The 17,945-nt window shown below is 41.1% G+C and overlaps 1 pseudogene; it reads left to right on the top strand.

The window, feature by feature from the left end:
* The first annotated feature begins 5,635 nt into the window (after positions 1-5,635).
* Positions 5,636-6,287, top strand: LOC142447108 (ras-related protein Rab-7a pseudogene; annotated as a pseudogene).
* Positions 6,288-17,945: the final 11,658 nt, after the last annotated feature.

Raw genomic sequence — 17,945 nt, forward strand, 5'->3', positions numbered from 1 at the left:
TCTATAAAGTAACACATAAAACATTGAATAATGCAGGAAGCATTCAAAGAAGATGGAAGGAATATACAGTCACTGTACCAAAAAGAGGTGGTTGACATTCAACCATTTCAGGAGGTAGCATATGATCAGGAACAATGGTACTGAATGAAAAAATCCAGGCTGCATTAAAAGCATGGGTTGAAAAACGAGATGTTTCAGCAAATAAGTGCATTGCTGAAAGCACTCATTTATTTATGCCAAGAAATTTGGAGAATAGCTGGCCAACTGACTGGAAGAGAAATTCTTAAGTCCCCCTTTTAAAGAAAGGTGATCCACTGATATGCAGAAATTATCAAACAATATCATAAATATCACATGCAAGTAAATTTTTTTCTGATAATTCAAAAAAATTGCAGTAGTACATCCATGAAAGCTGTAAGAAACATAAGGCTGTATCAGAAGAAAACAATACATGAGGACTATCATTGCTTATGTCAGAATTGACTGCAAAATCATTAGACTGTACGGGTCTTAAATATATATGGATATAGAGATATAGATAGATAGATAGATAGATAGATAGATAGATAGATAGCAGGAAGAATGGAAATTCAATTCATTTGTGCAAAACTTTGATATGCTGGTGACATTGTGACAGATAATCAGATGACACTGAGACAAAAGGCTGAGACTAATGGCTATAACAATTAAATTAACCGCTGTAGCTTTTGGCCATGTCCAGGACCTCACCAGATGGGTGGATCTCCAGACATGAGACAACATCTTGCCAGATTTCCTATTTAGCTTGGATTCATCCATATGCACAGCCTGTGAGGAAGCAGCCTAGCACCTGATCTACCATCTTGGCTTCATGAGGTACTGGAGTTAGTAGAATCAAGAGAAGGGTCCAGACTGATATCTGAGCCTCTCCAGCCTTTACAACTGTGAATTGAAATCGTGAGTACTATAGCAGATTTGGCACACATAAAAAAATATATAATCCACTCGAGGGAGCTAGAAACCAGGACTACGCTCTTGAAACTTTATGCATCACAAGTAAGGATTTCAACTTCTGCCTTGGTGTGAACCATATCCAATCACCTGATTCCAGTCTTCTAGTATCTGCTTTTTATTTACATAGTGCATTGATTTGACTTCAAGCTCGAGCCCCAAAATGGAATCACTGACATTCAATGATGTGACTGTAAATTTCACCTGGGAGGAATGGCAGCTCCTGAACCCTGCTCAGAAGACCCTATATCAGAATGTGATGTTGGAGAACTATCGCAACCTAGTTTCCATTGAGGCGGAGACCTTGGGACAGTAATTTACAAACCCTGAGTTCCACGTCACTTCACAGAGAGTTTGAATTGACAAACGATTGCTTGAAGGCACTTTTGAAGACATCACAGAAGACCATATTTTATTTAGTCTGTTAATCCAGAGACCACAAATCTGTGATGATTTCCAAGCTCAGCCCCCTCAAATGCCTTGCGAATAACTGCCAGTCTGCCATTAGGAGAACACAAGTGTCCTGACCCAGGTGCAGCTACAAGAGTCAGGCCCAGGAGTGGTGAAGCCCTCTTGTCTCTCACCTGTGCTGTCTGTGGATTCTCTTTAACTATCTATTATGTGCACTGGATTGCCAGGCTCCAGGAAAGGGCCTGGGGTGAGTTGGGGTAATAACATGATGGGAAAATATACTACAATTCATCTCTCCAATCACAAGTCAGCATCATCAAAGGCATTTCCAAGAGCCAAGTTTCTTTAAAACTGAGCTCTGTGAATACTGAGTACACAGCCATGTATTGCTGTGCTAGAGACACAGTGATGGGAAGTCCGTGTGAGCCCAGACACAAACCTGCCTGCAACAGGCCATGGTTCCAGGATATGCACGAGAGAGGAATCAGGGATGCTTTCCTCAGAAGTTGCAGTTTCCCCCACGTTTTCAGCACATCTCTGGGGATTATCATGTATACACTCTGGGAAATCTTCATGTATGTGAAGGTGCCTTCTTTTCATTGGGATGGGCTTTGTCTTTCTTTGACCATATATAACAGAGTTCACACTTATATGTCTTGATGAGATATGTCTGCAATTGACTGTAGTAACTAGAATTATTTGTTGTCAAAGCCAGAAACAATCCAAAACACCAAACACCACCACAGAGTCTGTGCCAACTCACAGTGATGCCATTGTGAGTTTCTGAGACTATAACTGTTTACAGGAGTAAAAAGTCCTCTCTTCCGTGGAACATCTGGTTGTTTTAAACTGTATGTGCAGATCTCAACCCAAAGCATAACTACTTTACACAAGAGGGATCCTTAAAGAAACCTTAATGCAGGAAAAATCTCTCTTGTGAGTCCCAAATTTTCTCTAAGCAATCAGATGTATTCATTCATACATGCTCACACATGTATATATATATATATATATATATATATATATATATATTTCTTTTTTGCATTTTATTAGGGGCTCATACAACTCTTATCACAATCCACACATATACATACATCAATTGTATAAAGCAAATCGGTACATTCTTTGCCCTAATCACTCTCAAAGCATTTGCTCTCCACTTAAGCCCTCCGCATCAGGTCCTCTTTTTTTCCCCTCCCTCCCCCACACATGTATATTTATATAATAATTTTAATTTACAGTGACCTGGGTAATATTATATGTGTTGATATTCTTAGGTACCCTTGAGTTGGCTTCAACTCACAGAGATCCTATGTACAACTGGATGAAGTGCTGCCCGGACGTGCACTATCCTAACAATCATTCCTGTTTGGACTGATCATTGCCGCCTTTGTGATAATTGATCTCATTGAAAGTCTCTCTCATTTTCATTGACATTTTACTTTACCAAGCAAAAGATCATTCTCCGGGGACTAGTTCCTCATGATGACATGACCAAATAAGTGCAATGAAGTCTTACTCGAATGCTCCCAAAAAATATTCAAGACGTTGGACAACAGAAAAGTGAGTGAAGGGAGACGTCGGACAGTGTAAGATATGACAAAATAATAATTTATAAACTATCAAGGGTTCATGATAGAGTGGGGAGAGGGGATGGAGGAGAAAAAATTAGCTCATACCAAGGGCTCAAGTGGACAGAAAATGTTTTGAGGATGATGGCAACAAATGTACAAATGTGCTTCAGACCATGTATGTATGTATGGATTGTGATAAGAGTTGTACGAGCCTCCAATAAAATGATTTTAAAAAAATTAAATTAACCAAGGAAGAAGGTAAGCAATATATGGAGAAACCACAGTTTCCAAAAGCAATGCCTTCAAAGGAGTGTAACAGACACTGAAAGTAGCAGGACAAATAATGTGACATTGTAAACTAACTCACGAATCTATGAAATCTGTTTCAGTTGTTTTCCAGATTACAAAAAGTTCTCCTGAAAGATTGTGTTCAGTCACTTTAAGAGATATGCACAGCGAGGACAATCCCAACCACTAGCTGATTTTAAATGGCAGTCCCAACACTAACCTGGGATTCAAACTAAGAATAAAGAACTTGTGTGCATGCCCAATTACTTGTGCTAATTACATCGGACACCCATGCTACAGACTCCATTTTCAAATTTCAGACTTTATCTTCGCCCAAAGTTCCATGTGTACCCATTGAAAAGAGGACCTAGGAAAGAGCTTGTAAAACCCCAACTGCACAAAGTAGCCAAACAAGAAAGCTTACCCAAAAAACACAAACCAATTCTTGATTAAGATGACAGCCTTAAAAAGGAAAAAAAAAAAAAGGCAGCGTACAAAATGATTTAATTTGTAAGCTCAGAGATACACTATTGTCTACGGGTGTCTCCCCAGTAGATTGCTCCTGCTTGTCCTTCTTTTTTTTTTTTTTAAATCATTTCATTGGCGCTCATACAACTCTTATCACAATCCACATATACATCAATTGTCTACAGCACACTTATACATTCGTTGCCCTCGTCTTTCTCAAAACTCGCCTTCTGTTTGGGCTCCTGGAATCTGCTCCTCATTTTCCTCCCCACCTATCCCTCACTGTTCCCCCCTCCCTCATTAACCCTTGTTAATTTATAAATTATTATTTTATCTTATCTTACACTGCCCATCATCTCCTTTCACCCACTTTTCTGTTGCCCATCCCCCAGGGAAAAGGTTATATGTAGATCCTTGTGATCGGTTTCCGCTTTCTACCCCCCCTTCCCTCCCAGTATTGCCACTCTCAACACTGGTCCAGAGGAGTTCATCTGTTCTTGATTCCCTGTGTTTCCAGTTCCCATCTTCACTGCTGTGCATCCTCTGTTCTAACCAGGTTTGCAAGGTAGAATTGGGATCATGATGGTGGGCGGGGGGGGGGGGGGAGGGAGGAAGCGTTTGAGAACTAGAGGAGAGTTGTGAGTTTCATTATTGCTACACTGCACTCTGAGTGACTCATCTCCTCCCCACTACCCTCCTGCAAGGGATACCCAGTTGTCTACAAATGGGCATTGCGTCCCTATCATGTGCTCCCCTCATTCACGATGATATGATTCCCCCCCCCCAATTTGGTGCTTGATACCTGCTCCCCTCAACCCTTCATGATCACACATGTTAGTATGCTGTTTCCATGTGGGCTTTCTTGTTTCTGGGCTAGATGGCCACTTGTTTACTTTCAAGCCTTTAAGACCCCAGATGCTATATCTTTCAATAGCCGGGCACCATAGCCTTCTTCGCCACACTTACTTATGCACACATTCATCTTCAGCTTCTATATGGGGAAGGTGGTCACACAATGATGGTTTTTGTTCTTTGGTGTCTGCTACACATCATGACCACATAGACTTGTGTGCTTCTTATCTGTGGGCTTTGTTGCTTCCAAGCTAGATGGCTGCTTGTTTCCCTTCAAGCCTTTAAGACCCCAGATGCTATATATTTTGATAGCCGGGCACCATCGCCTTTCTTTACCACGTTTACTTATGCACACGTTTGTCTTCAGCGATCATGTTGGGAAGGTGTTTATCATGGAATGACTGTTTAGCTGAGCAAGGTGCTCTTGTATTAAGGGAGTGCGCATGAGGAAGCCCAATGTCCACGTGCTACCATACTACTGAATCTATAAATATACGCACATAGGTCTATTTCCCCCGTAGTCATAAATATATTTACATGTGTACATGTCTGTATTTAGGCCTTTGCCTCCTGCTCCTGTCCTCTATTTCCTTGTGCTCTCTTCCTATCCCACTACCATGTTCAGCCTTCATTCTGGTTTCAGTAATTCCTCTCAGTTACCTTGCCCTTGGTCACTCCCTACCAGTTCTCCCATCCCCTCCCTGCCACTGGTTTTGAACCACTTGTTGTTCCCTTGTCCCTGGGTTGGTCAACACCTCCCTTCCCCCACCTCCCACACTCTCATGTCCCTCCGGGACCGTTGAGCCCATTATTTTCTTCTCACATTGATTATCCAGCCTATCTTATCTAGATGGGCCTGCAGAGATAATATGTGCATACAATTGCGGATGGCTTCAACAGCACCAAAGCGGCACATAAGAACATGGCTACGATGGCAGCAACACCGTTTGTCCTTATTCTTTAAGAAATACCTTGACCGGAGGCTCGGAGAGCGCCCGGCCTTCTCTGCCCGTCCTTTCGCCTGCCTCCCAGAGCTCGGCCCCAGCCGGCAGAGCCGTGTTTGAAGCATGACTTCTAGGAAGAAAGTGTTGCTGAAAGTGATCATCCTGGGAGACTCAGGAGTTGGTAAAACATCACTCATGAACCAGTATGTGAATAAGAAATTCAGCAATCAGTACAAAGCCACAATAGGAGCAGACTTTCTGACAAAGGAGGTGATGGTCGATGATAGACTAGTTACGATGCAGATCTGGGACACAGCAGGACAGGAACGATTCCAGTCTCTCGGTGTTGCCTTCTACAGAGGCGCAGACTGCTGCGTTCTGGTATTTGATGTGACTGCCCCCAACACATTCAAAACCCTTGATAGCTGGAGAGATGAATTTCTCATCCAAGCCAGTCCCCGGGATCCTGAAAACTTCCCCTTTGTTGTGTTGGGAAACAAGATTGACCTCGAAAAGACAAGTTGCCACGAAGCGAGCACAGGCCTGGTGCTACAGTAAAAATAATAGTCCCTACTTCGAGACAAGTGCAAAGGAAGCCATCAACGTGGTGCAGGCCTTTCAGACGATTGCCCAGAACGCACTAAAACAGGAAAGAGAGGTGGAGCTGTACAATGAATTCCCTGAGCCCATCAAACTGGATAAGAATGACTGGGCCAAAGCCTCAGCGGAAAGCTGCAGTTGCTGAAGGGGCAGTGAGAATAGAGCAGAGTCCTTCACAAACCAAGAACACACTTAGGCCTTCAAACACAAGCCCCCTTGCCTATTCCAAACAAAACCTAAATTGGTCTCTCCTATCCAGCTGCCAAAAAACCCCCACCAAACAAACTCACCCCCATAGACAACACATACACAGATCTGACACAAGTAGACAAGCGGCCTGCACCTATGACACTGCTCCATGGGGTCTGCCCACCCACCACATGAGCCCTTGTCTGGCAGCAGGACAGGCCATCTGTAGACATCGTTCTGGCATGGAGTCGGCATTGGAAGCTTATTCTTTTTGTCCGCTGGGGGGGGGAGGGGGGAGAGAGAGAGAGAGAGAACTGTTTACAGTTAATCTGTGTCTAATTTGTTACTGATTTTTAAAACGGTCTTGTGGTCTTTTTACCCTCCCTCCCCTGTCCCCTCCTTGTGAAGACCACATCTTGGAAAGGCTGGTGCCCATGTTTCATTACAGGCTCACACCCAGTCTGATTGGGCTGAGTTTTGCATATATCTATTGATGCTTGTTACTTCTCACTAATCATATCTTTTTACAGTATCCATTTATTATGTAATGCTTCTTAGAAAAGAATCTTATAGTACATGTTAATATATGCAACCAATTAAAATGTATAAATTAGTGTAAGAGAAAAAAAGAAACACCTTAACACAATTTTTACTTTTTAGTCTTTTTGTCCACACCCATCTCCAAGAGCAGCACAACCTTGCGCATCATCATTAACTTGTATCATGCTGATTAAGTTCAAAGATCACAGCCTTCAGTATGGATTAGCCCTCCACATAAAACTTTCACAATTAGACCAGTAAGCAACATCATGATAAATGTAGAAAAAATTGAAGTTGACAAGGATTTTATTTTACTTGGACCCACAACTAATGCTTATGGAAGCAGCCGTCGAGAAAGCAAATGATGTAGTGCATTGTGAAAATCTGCTGCAAAAGACATTTTTAAAGTGTGAAAAAGAAAAGATGATTCGAGGTGTGCCTGACTCAAACTAGGATATTTTCAAGTGTTTTAGATTGCATGGGAAAGCTGTACAATGAATAAGGAAGACTGAAGAGTTAAACCATTCAAATTATGCTGTTGGCAAAGAATGTTGAATATATTAGGAAATGACAGAATAACAAACAAATCTGGCTTGTAAGGAGTACAGCTAAAATGTTCCCCAGATGCTTACTTTGGGAATATCATCAAAGGGGACCAATCCCTGGAGAAGGACATCATGCTTGGGAAAGTAAAGGAGTCAGAAGAAAAGAAAGGGCAAGAACCTCAACAAGATGGATTGATGCAGCAACTGCAACAATGGGCTCAAAGGAAAAAAGCAACTCTTGTGAGAATGACTCAGGACCAGGCATTGTTTTGTTCCATTGTACATGTGATCACTATGAGTAGGAAATGACTTGGCACTTTTGTTATTTTTGGGTGCCATCAAGTCAAGCCCAACCCTCAGTGACCCTCTGCACAAAAGAACAAAATACTGCCCTGTCCTGCACCATCCTCACAATTGCTCCTATGCTTGCACACATTGTTGCAGCCACTGCAAGAACCTATCTTGTTGAGGGTCTTCCTCTTTTGCTTTGTCCCTCTACTTTACCAATCAGGATGCCATTGTCCACAGACTGGTCTGATAACATGTTCAAAGCATGTCAGTCTTGACATACTTTAACTCGAAGAAGCGATGGTTGTTACATAATTTCATTTCACCTTGATAAAGGGATGGAGTGTAACTTGTCAATCAGGTCACAGCCTGAGGCTGCTTCCTTCTCATGAGGATTCTGAGAATTTCCTCTCTGTCTCTGGAGAGGCATTCCACACTCTCACTCTGATTTACTTCCCTGTTGGCAAGCCTCATAGAGCCACACCGATGGGGCCAGAGCCTTGAAGTTGGAGAAGTCACCAAGTGAAGACCCACACCGGTATTGAGATGCTTCCACCACCACTGTGTTCACAAGACTTTCCACCCACAAATCTGTGATCTTCCTGCATTTGGCATCATTGCACATGCTGTGTGAGTCTAAAGAGGAATTTATGGACTAGTGTCAGACATGTGGGCTAATATTAGACCTATGGATTTGATCTGGGCTGGGCTGGGATGTTTTCTCAATATACAGATTGCTCTTTGATTTAAAGCTTTTTCTTGTACATATATGCGTCTCCCTGGATTTATTTCTCTAGTCTACGCGGACAAACTCAGGAGCACTCTGGCCACACTTCTTCCAAGAAAGACTTGCGTGTCCTTTTAGCCATTCGTGGTACTTTCAATATTCTTCTCCAGCACCACAATTCAAATGCATTGATTCTTCTGTGCTCTTACTTAGTCAATGTCCAACTTTCACATGCATGTGAAAATACCACGGTTTAGGTCAGGCACACCTTAGTGCTCAAAGTAACATCCTTGCTTTTCAACACTCTAAAGAGGTCTTGTGCACAGATTTACCGAATGCAATGTGTCTTTTGATTTCTTGAATTAGGCTTCCATGAGCATTGAGTGTGGATCAGCAAGACAAAATCCTTGATTACAATTCTTTCACCATTTATTATTACTTACCTTCTGTTGCAGTTGTGCAAATTTTGGTCTTCTTTGCATTGAGTAGTAATTCGTACTGAAGGCTGAAATCCTTGATCTTCATTAGCAAGTGTTTCAGGTCCTCACTTTCAGCAAGCAAAGTTGTGCTATCTGCATATTGCAAGTTGTTAATAAGCCTTTCTCCAATCCTGATGCCACATTCTTCTTCATATAAGCCAGCTTCTCTGATCATTTGTTCAGGATACAGATTGAATAAGTATGGCAAGAGGATACGCACACCTCTCCTGATTTAATACCATGCAGTATTCCATTGTTCTATATCCACAACTACCTCTTGATTCATGCACAAGTTCCACGTGAGCGCAATAAAGTATTCTGGAATTGTCATTCTTCTCAAAGCCTTCCATAGTTTGTTATGATCCACGGTTGAATAGCTTGGCACAGTCAATAAATCACAAGTAAACATCTTTCTAGTATTCTCTGCTTTCAACCAAGATCCATCTGACCTCAGGAATATCCTTTGTTCCACACCCTTTTCTGAATCCAGCCTCAACACCTCTGGCAACTCCCTATCAATATACTGCTGCAACCTTTGTTGGATGATTTGCAGGAAAATTTTACTTGCATGTGTTACCAATGATACTGTTCTATAATTTGAGCATTCTACTGGGTCACCTTTCTTTGGTATGGGTATAAATATGGACGTTTTCCAGTCAGTTGGCTAAGTAGATGAATAAGTGCTTCCAGTGCTTCATCAGCTTGTTGAAATATTTCAATTAATATTCTATCTAGCCTTGTTTTGGGCTAATGATTTCAATGTAACTTTGACTTACTCCTTCAACACCATTGGTTCTTGCTCAGATGTCAACTCCAGAAATGAAATGTCAACTAGCTCTTTTTGGTAAATTGACTCTGTGTGATCGTTCCATCTTATTTTGATGCTCCTGCATCATTCAGTACTTTGCCAATGGAATCTTTCAATATTGCAATTTGAAGCTTGAATTTTTTTCTTGAGTTCCCTTAGTTTAAAATATGCTGAACAAAATTTTCCTTTTTAGTTTTCTAATTCTAGAGCTATGTATATTTCACTATAATATTTAACTTTCTCTTTATGAACTGCCCTTTGAAACTTTCTGTTCTTTGACTTCATAATTTCTTCCGTGTGTCTTAGCTACTCTAAAGAGCAAGTTTCAGAGTCTCTTCTGACAACCACTTTGATCTTTTCTTTCTTTGATCTTGTCTTTTGCATGACCTTTTCTGTCATTAGTGTTCAATGAAGCAAATCTGTTCTTGAGATGTTCTCCAAATTCATTGGGATAGACTCAGTCACATTTTGGCTCTCATGGACTTGTTTTACATTTCTTCAGCTCCAACTCGAACTTACATGTGAGCAATGAATGGTCTGTTCAATAGTGACACTCTGACCTTGTTTTAGCTGCTGATATTGAGCTTCTTTATTGTCTCTTCCCATATTTTATTTCTATGTTTTTCATCTGGAGATGCCCATGTGCATATTTGCCATTTATGTTGCTGAAAAGGGCATATTTTCTGTGGGCAAGTCCTTGGTCTTACAAAATTTTATCATGTGATTTCCAGCTTTGTTTCTATTACTTAGACAATATTTTCCAACTATTATTCTTTACTCTTTGTTTCCAATTTTTGGATTCCATTCACCAATAATGATCTATACATCTTGATTGTTCGATCAATTTTAGACTGAAGATGTTGGCAGAATTCTTCAATTATGCACAAATGATGAGTGTTGGTGGTCAGGCTAAAGATACAATAATATTCACTGACAATATCACACACAGGTTTGTAAAAATAATACATAATCTTAAAACAGCAAGTAAGGCATTGAAATAGTAAGTAAATGCTAGTACACCTACCGACAGTGCATACTATTGGTATAGCTGTCTTCTGCTTCTTTACACACCACATAGTTTCGGTCTAAAATCCTGACATTACAGGTGTGGTGGAGGTAAAGTATAGTTCGTGTAGAAGGGTCTCCACATCACATCCCTCTGGTATGGCCTTTTTAGTGTACTGTGCACCTTGAAGATCTAGGGTTCAATGTCTTGGTGTTCTATGGCACATGATCTGGGCCCCTAGGAGGTGGACAGAGATTCTTTGCAAATGGCTTATTAGGAGCATAATATAAGGGATACTCCTCTCTTAGGGTTCTTGAAAGTATTGTTAGTCATTTTCCGCCCTGTAATGAAGTTGGTCCTCCCCACTTTTCTTTCTTTCTTCTTCTGTTTTAAAAATCATTTTATTGGGGGCTCATATAACTCATCATCCATTGTGTCAAGCACATCTGTACATTTGTTACCATCATCATTTTCAAAACATTTTCTTTCCTCTTGAGCCATTGGTATTAGCTCCTCATTTTTTCCCTTCCCTACCCCACCCTCCCTACTTCATAAACCCTTGATAAAATTTAGAAATTATTACTTGTTCATGTCTTACACTGACTGATGCCTCCCTTCATCCACTTTTCTGTAGTCCATCCCCCAGGGAGGGGGTTAAATGTAGATCATTGTGATCGGTTCCCTTTCTCCTCATACCTTTTCCTTCCACTCCTGGTATCACTACTCCCAATATTGGTCCTGAGGATTTTATCTGTACTGGATTCCCTGTGTTTTGAGCTCTTATCTGTACCCATGTACATGCTCTGGTGTAGCCAGATTTGTAAGGTAGAATTGGGGCCATGATAGTCGGGAGGGGAAGCATTAAAGAACTAGAGGAACATTGTGTGTTTCAATGGTGATATACTGCACCCTGACTGGCTTATCTCCTCCCCACGACCCTTTCTTTAAAGGGATTTCCAATTGCTTACAGATGGGCTTTGGGTCTCCACTCCACCTTCCCCCTCATTCCAATTGATATGACTTTTTGTTCTGGGTCTATGATACCTGATCCTCTCAAGACTTCAAGATCACAGAGGCTGGTGTTCATCTTCCATGTGAGCTTTGTTGCTTCTCAGCTAGATAGCTGCCCATTTATCTTCAAGTCTTTAAGACCCAGACACGATATCTTTTGATAGCTGGGCACCATCCACTTTCTTCACCACATTTGCGTATGCACTCACTTTGTCTTCAGCGATTGTGTTAGGAAGGTGAGCTTCATGGAATGCCAAGTTATTAGAACAAAATGTTCTTGCATTGAGGGAGTACTTAAGTAGAGGCCTGTGGTAGTTACATAATCTGGTGTCAATTTGGGATTTGAGAGGATTAAGGGTGAAGGGGTAGAGTCTAGTCTGTTAATCATGTCATAGCCAATGGGGCCTTTGTGTGGGGTGGGCATGGCCTTCTGGGAATTCTGGGAACTCTGGCATTTCCCTACTTGGAGATGGGAGACACACTCTGTCTGTTCACTCACTTGGCGATGCTCTACTGACAAGACATCATATGGCACTACACTGATAGCAGGAGAAGTCATATAGAGACCCCTGCCAGTGCTGAGATGCTTTCAATGCCACTGGATCCAAAGACTTTCTACCCACTGGCTGTTATCGTCCTGCATTGGGCGTCACAGTATGTGTTTGTGAGTCTGAAGAGGACTTTATAGATTGGTATCAGACATATGGGCTAATATGGGACTTATGGGCTTGAACTGGATTGGGTTGGGATGCTTTCTTAATGTACAATTACTCTCTTATACACATATGAGTTTCAATGGCTTTGTTTTTCCAGTCTACCGGGACTAACACAAAGCCAATGTCCATCTGCTACCTGAATACTAAGCCTACAAATATCTATTTCCCTATTGTTATATATAAATATGTGTATGTACGTGCCTGTATTTATTTTTTCATCGTTTCATTAGGGGATCATACAACTCTTATCAGAATCCACACATACATCAATTGTGTAAAGCACATTTGTAAATTCATTGCCCTCATCATTCTCAAAAGATTTGCTCTCCATTTAAGACCCTGGCATCAGCTCCTCATTTTCCCCCTCCCTCCCCACTCACCCTCCTTCATAAACCCTTGATAATTTATAAATTATTATTTAGTCATATCTTGCCCTGTCTGACATCTCCCTTCACCCACTTTTCAATTGTCTGTCCCCCAGGGAGGAGGTCACATGTAGATCCTTGTAATCGGTTCCCCCTTTCCAACCCATCCTCCCTCTACCCTACCAGTATCGCCACTCACACCACTGCTCCTGAAGGAATCACCTTCAGGATTCCCTGTGTTTCCAGTTCCTATCTGTACCAGTGTACATCCTCTGGTCTAACCAGATTTGTAAAGTAGAATTGGGATCATGATAGTGGGGAAGGAGGAAGCATTTACTAACTAGAGGAAAGTTGTATGTTTCATCATTGCTACATTGCACCCTGACTAGATAATCTTAAGGGGATGTCCAGTGGCCTACAAATGGGCTTTGGGTCGCCACTCTGCACTCCCCCTAATTCACTATGACATGAAAAGTGGGTGAAAGGGAGAGCAGTCGGTGCAAGACAGGAACAAAATAATAATTTATAAATTATAAAGGTTTCATGAGGTAGTGAGGGAGGGTGGGGGGGGGGGAAATGAGAGGATACCAAGGGCTCAAGTAGAAAGAAAATGTTTTGAAAATGATGGCAACATCTGTAAAAATGTGCTTGACATATATCCAAAATGGATATATGGATGGATTGTGATAAGAGTTGTAAGAGGCCCCAATAAAATGATTTTTTAAAAAAGACTTGCTTTATGGTTTATCATGTGGTCTATTTTAGAATATGTGCCATACATATGCTTTGGAGAATAAAATGGTCTTACTTTTTTACTGTTAGAGAACTCTGTTAATTTTTAGAAGGTTCAGCTCTTTCATTGTGTTGTTCAGCTCTTCAGTTTCTTAATTGAGTTTCTTTCCTTTGACCAATCTATCTTTCCTTGAGAGTGGGTATTGAAGTCTCCTAATATTATTGTTGATCTGGTGATTTCTCTTTTTATCTATTTGAGGATTTGGTTAATGTATTTTGGAGGTCTTTGTTGGGTGCATATATGCTTATTATAACTATGTGTTCTTAGTCTACTGATCCTTTAATCATTATGTAATGTCCATTCTTGTCTCATTATGTCATTTGCTTTTTTGTCTCTTTTGTTTTATATTAGTATTGCCACTCCTGATTTTTTGGTTTAGTATTGCCACTCCTGATTTTTTTTGGCTGGGTAAATTTTGGGGAATCCTTTGACCCAAGTCTGTTTTTGTCTGTGAATTTGAGGTGTTGAAGACAGCAGATTGATGGATCTTGTTTACTCTGGCTTTTCAATCTTTCCATTAGTCTATTGTTAATGAATACTAGGCTATTTTGACTACTGTGACTGTGTAGTAGGCTTTGAAATTGGGAGTTCAAAAGCCTCCTAGTTTGTTTGTCTTCTTTAGTAGTGCTTTGTAAATCTGTGGCCTCTTTCCTTTCCATATAAAGGTGCTGATAAATTTCTCCATCTCTTTAAAGAATGGTATTGGAATCTGGATTGGGATTGCATTATATCTGTAGATCACGTGCATTTGTGTTAGAAGCAAAACCAGTACCACTCATATATGTATAAGAAAGAACTTTATATCAAGAAGTCATTCCAATCCAGTCCAACTCAAGATCATAGCTCTGATGCTAACTGGGGGTCTCTTCAGACTTACAGAGGTGCAGGCTGAGGACATAGAAAGGTGAAGCAGGAAGCAGGGAGGTCATATGCTAGTGAGTGCAGAGTCATATGGATCCAAGGTCAGTGGAAACATGGAAGCTCTCTAGATCTGTAGTTCACATAGGGCTGCCCCTGGAGGCAGACACAGAGTCCCAGCAAGGTGGAAGGTGAAGAATAGAGAGAGAATGTCTCACTTTCTTTCTTTTAGAAAACTCATACCCCTTAAGGAAGCACCGTCAGTCTGTGATCTGATTTTTAGGTTGGGCTCCATCCCTACACTTTAACACAGCATCAAGTTGACATAGAATCAAAACTGCCACAAGGGCCAATCCATCTCTTTGAATATCTTCCTCTTTTTACTTTACAGAAGCATGATGTCTTTCTCTAGAGACTTGTACTTCTTGATAATATTCTCATAGTACATGAGACAAAGTCCCACTATCCTTGTTTCTTGGGGGAATTCTGGCTGTACTATTTATAAGACAAATCTATTCATTATGGCAGAAGTCAATGGTATATCTAATATTCTTTGCCAAGAAAATAATTTGAATGCATCAATTCTTGTTCACTCTTTCTCTTTATTGTCTAGCTTTTGTATGCATATAAGGCAATTGAACATACCATTGATTGGATCAGGTGAACCTTAATCTTCAAAGTAATGTGCTTTTCAACACTTTAAAGAGGGCTTTTGCAGATTTGTCTAATGCAATATATCACTTGATTTCTAACTGACTCTTCCATAGGTGTTGGAATAAAATGCTTGGAAACTTTAACCTTTTCTCTATATCATGATGTTACTTATTGGTCTAGTAGTGAGATTTTTTTTCTTCTGTTCTTATAGTGAGATGTAATCGATACTGAAGACTGTGGTCACTCATCTTCTTCAGTAACTGCTTCAAGTCTTCTTCACTTTCAGAAAACGTTATATTAGCTGCATATCACTAATGAATGGTTCCTCAATTCTGATACCACATTCTTCTTCATATATTTCAGTTTCTTCGGATTATTTGCTCAGCATACAGATGGAATAAGTATGCTGAAAGAATACAACTCTGATACACATCTTTTCTGGTTTTGAACTAAACAATATCACCTTATTATTTGTGAAATATTGCCTCTAGCTCTATACACATATTTCACGAGCACAATTTTTATTGTTAAGTACTATTGGGTTATTTCCAACCCATAGCAACCCTATGCTCAATGGAATGAAACACTGCTCCATCCTCATAACTATAACCTATGCTGAGTCCATTGTTGCAACCACTGTGTCAATCCATTCTCATGTTGAGGGCCTTTATCTTTCCACTGCTACAACAAATGTAATCAATCTGTGCGGGCACTCTGGGGTGCCAGCCCCCACAGCTGAATGGGTCCATGGAAATGGTTGCATAATTGAGGGGTGAATTAAAGAGACATCAGACAAGATAAATCATGCAAGGGCTCACCTCCACTACCATGACTTCTGTCGCCAGGTCCACACAGAGAGAGATTTTATATATTTCCAACAACAGCTTATCTACTCTCAGGGTGTTAAAGCTCCCCTAATTACAGGTAACCACAGACATAACAAAGTGGACTGTACCCTAACCCTAAAGGTCCCTGAATTATTGGAGGAGTAACCTAACATGAGTGCTGGGGGCAGGTAATGGGGAGTGACTGTCTTCAAAGCCTAGAGTACAACAGCACATCTGCTCCTATAGTTAAAGCTGCTGACTAAATAACAATCAGCCATGTGCTTGTTAGTGATAACTTTAAGACTGCACTATTATGTCAGGATATAGTGGGGAACAATATTAGGAGAATTTGATTGGGGCTCATCTCTAACTCAAAAGGCTGAAGGCCTCCCTGCACCCCCAGAACCCTAGACTGCCAGGCTTCTTAAGATATGAGAATAACGGATTCGTCTGCATACACTCTTCTCATTCTCTGTTTCCCACAGGGCACCCATCCACTTGTCCTTCCCCATCTCCCCATGGCCCACTTCAGCCTGTTACTAGCACTACCTTCTGAGGGGAAAGGTCTTGAGGTCCAAATATTCACTCCTAAGAACTCACATCACTGCAAAGTTGATTCTGATCCTATGTAAGGTTTCCAAGATTGTAAGGCTTTATGGGAGCAGAGAGCCTCAACTTTCTCCTGCAGAGCAGCTGGTGGATTTGAGCCATTGACCTTGAGATTAGTAGCCTCATGTTTAGCCTACAATGCTACCAGGACTCCTTCCTAAGAAAAGGGTCAATTGAATGGATGAATCTACAAAAAACGAGTGCTTATTCTAAAGAGGACATTTTAAGCACCAGCAGGACAGGTTGGAGAAGAGGGTGTAGGGCTAAGTACTTATTCCAAGAACCCTTAGAATCCATCATACAAGGAAATTCTGAATTGTAATCCTACCAGCTGGGTGACCTAAGGCAAATGTCACCCTGTTTGAGTCATTGTCTCTTTTTCTGTGTAATAGCAGGTAGTGATCTACTGTTCAGATGAAGAAAGAAACTTGCTCAAGAATATAAATGGAGTGGATCCAGGCCTGATTTGAAAATGTATCCTGCTGTTAACCAGGGAAATGGTAGAGGTTAGGGTGTTATTATTCTAAATAGACAGGAGTGAGAGGGCAGGACTGTGGGGCAGGCAAAGCTAGGGTTTCTGGTTCTCCAACTTTCAACCTGGGAGGGTTGCATCAGGCTGTAAGTAACAGAAACCTACTGAAGAATGTAGTCACATCTGACCTCCTTCCGCTGCACCAGAGTAAGGAGAATCAAACTCTACACAAGCCCAAGGCCCATTTTCACAAGGCAGAGGTCAGTTTCAGATCTAGATCCACTTATTCAGAATCTAAGGAATCTAGAATACAGACCATTTTCCTTGTGGTTTTTAGTTCTGTTCTGGAGGCTCCTGTGTTCATTCCAAATGTTTTATGGCAAAGTCCAAGACCTCACTCAGCTATAAAGCCCCATGTACCTCAGTACAGCCATGACTAGTTGCTAAGTTAAGTGCTGGCCGGAAGCAGTTAATCTGCTCCTTCAATCTCCATCCACTCACAAACAAGCTCAACTTGCTCACACACAGTCACATCAGTACATACTCATACACTGGCAAAGTCATCTGAAATGTTAACATATGTACTTGAGGCTTGAACTTTCTTTCCGTTTTATTTTTAATCATTTTAATAGGGGCTCATACAACTCTTATCAGAATCTATACATACATCAATTGTGTAAAGCACATTTGTACATTCATTGCCCTCATCATTCTCAAAACATTTGCTCTCCACCTAAGCCCTGGCATCAGCTCCATTTTCCCCTCCCTCCCTTCTCCCCCCTTTCTCATGAACCCTTGATAACTTATAAATTATTATTTTGTTATATCTTTCACTGTCTGACTTCTCCCTTCACGCACTTTTCTGTTGTCCGTCCCCCAGGGAGGAGGTTATATATAGACACTTGTAATCAGTTCCCTCTTTCCAACCCAC

This window comes from Tenrec ecaudatus, chromosome 4 (assembly GCF_050624435.1).
Source record: "Tenrec ecaudatus isolate mTenEca1 chromosome 4, mTenEca1.hap1, whole genome shotgun sequence".
Taxonomy (NCBI): domain Eukaryota; kingdom Metazoa; phylum Chordata; class Mammalia; order Afrosoricida; family Tenrecidae; genus Tenrec; species Tenrec ecaudatus.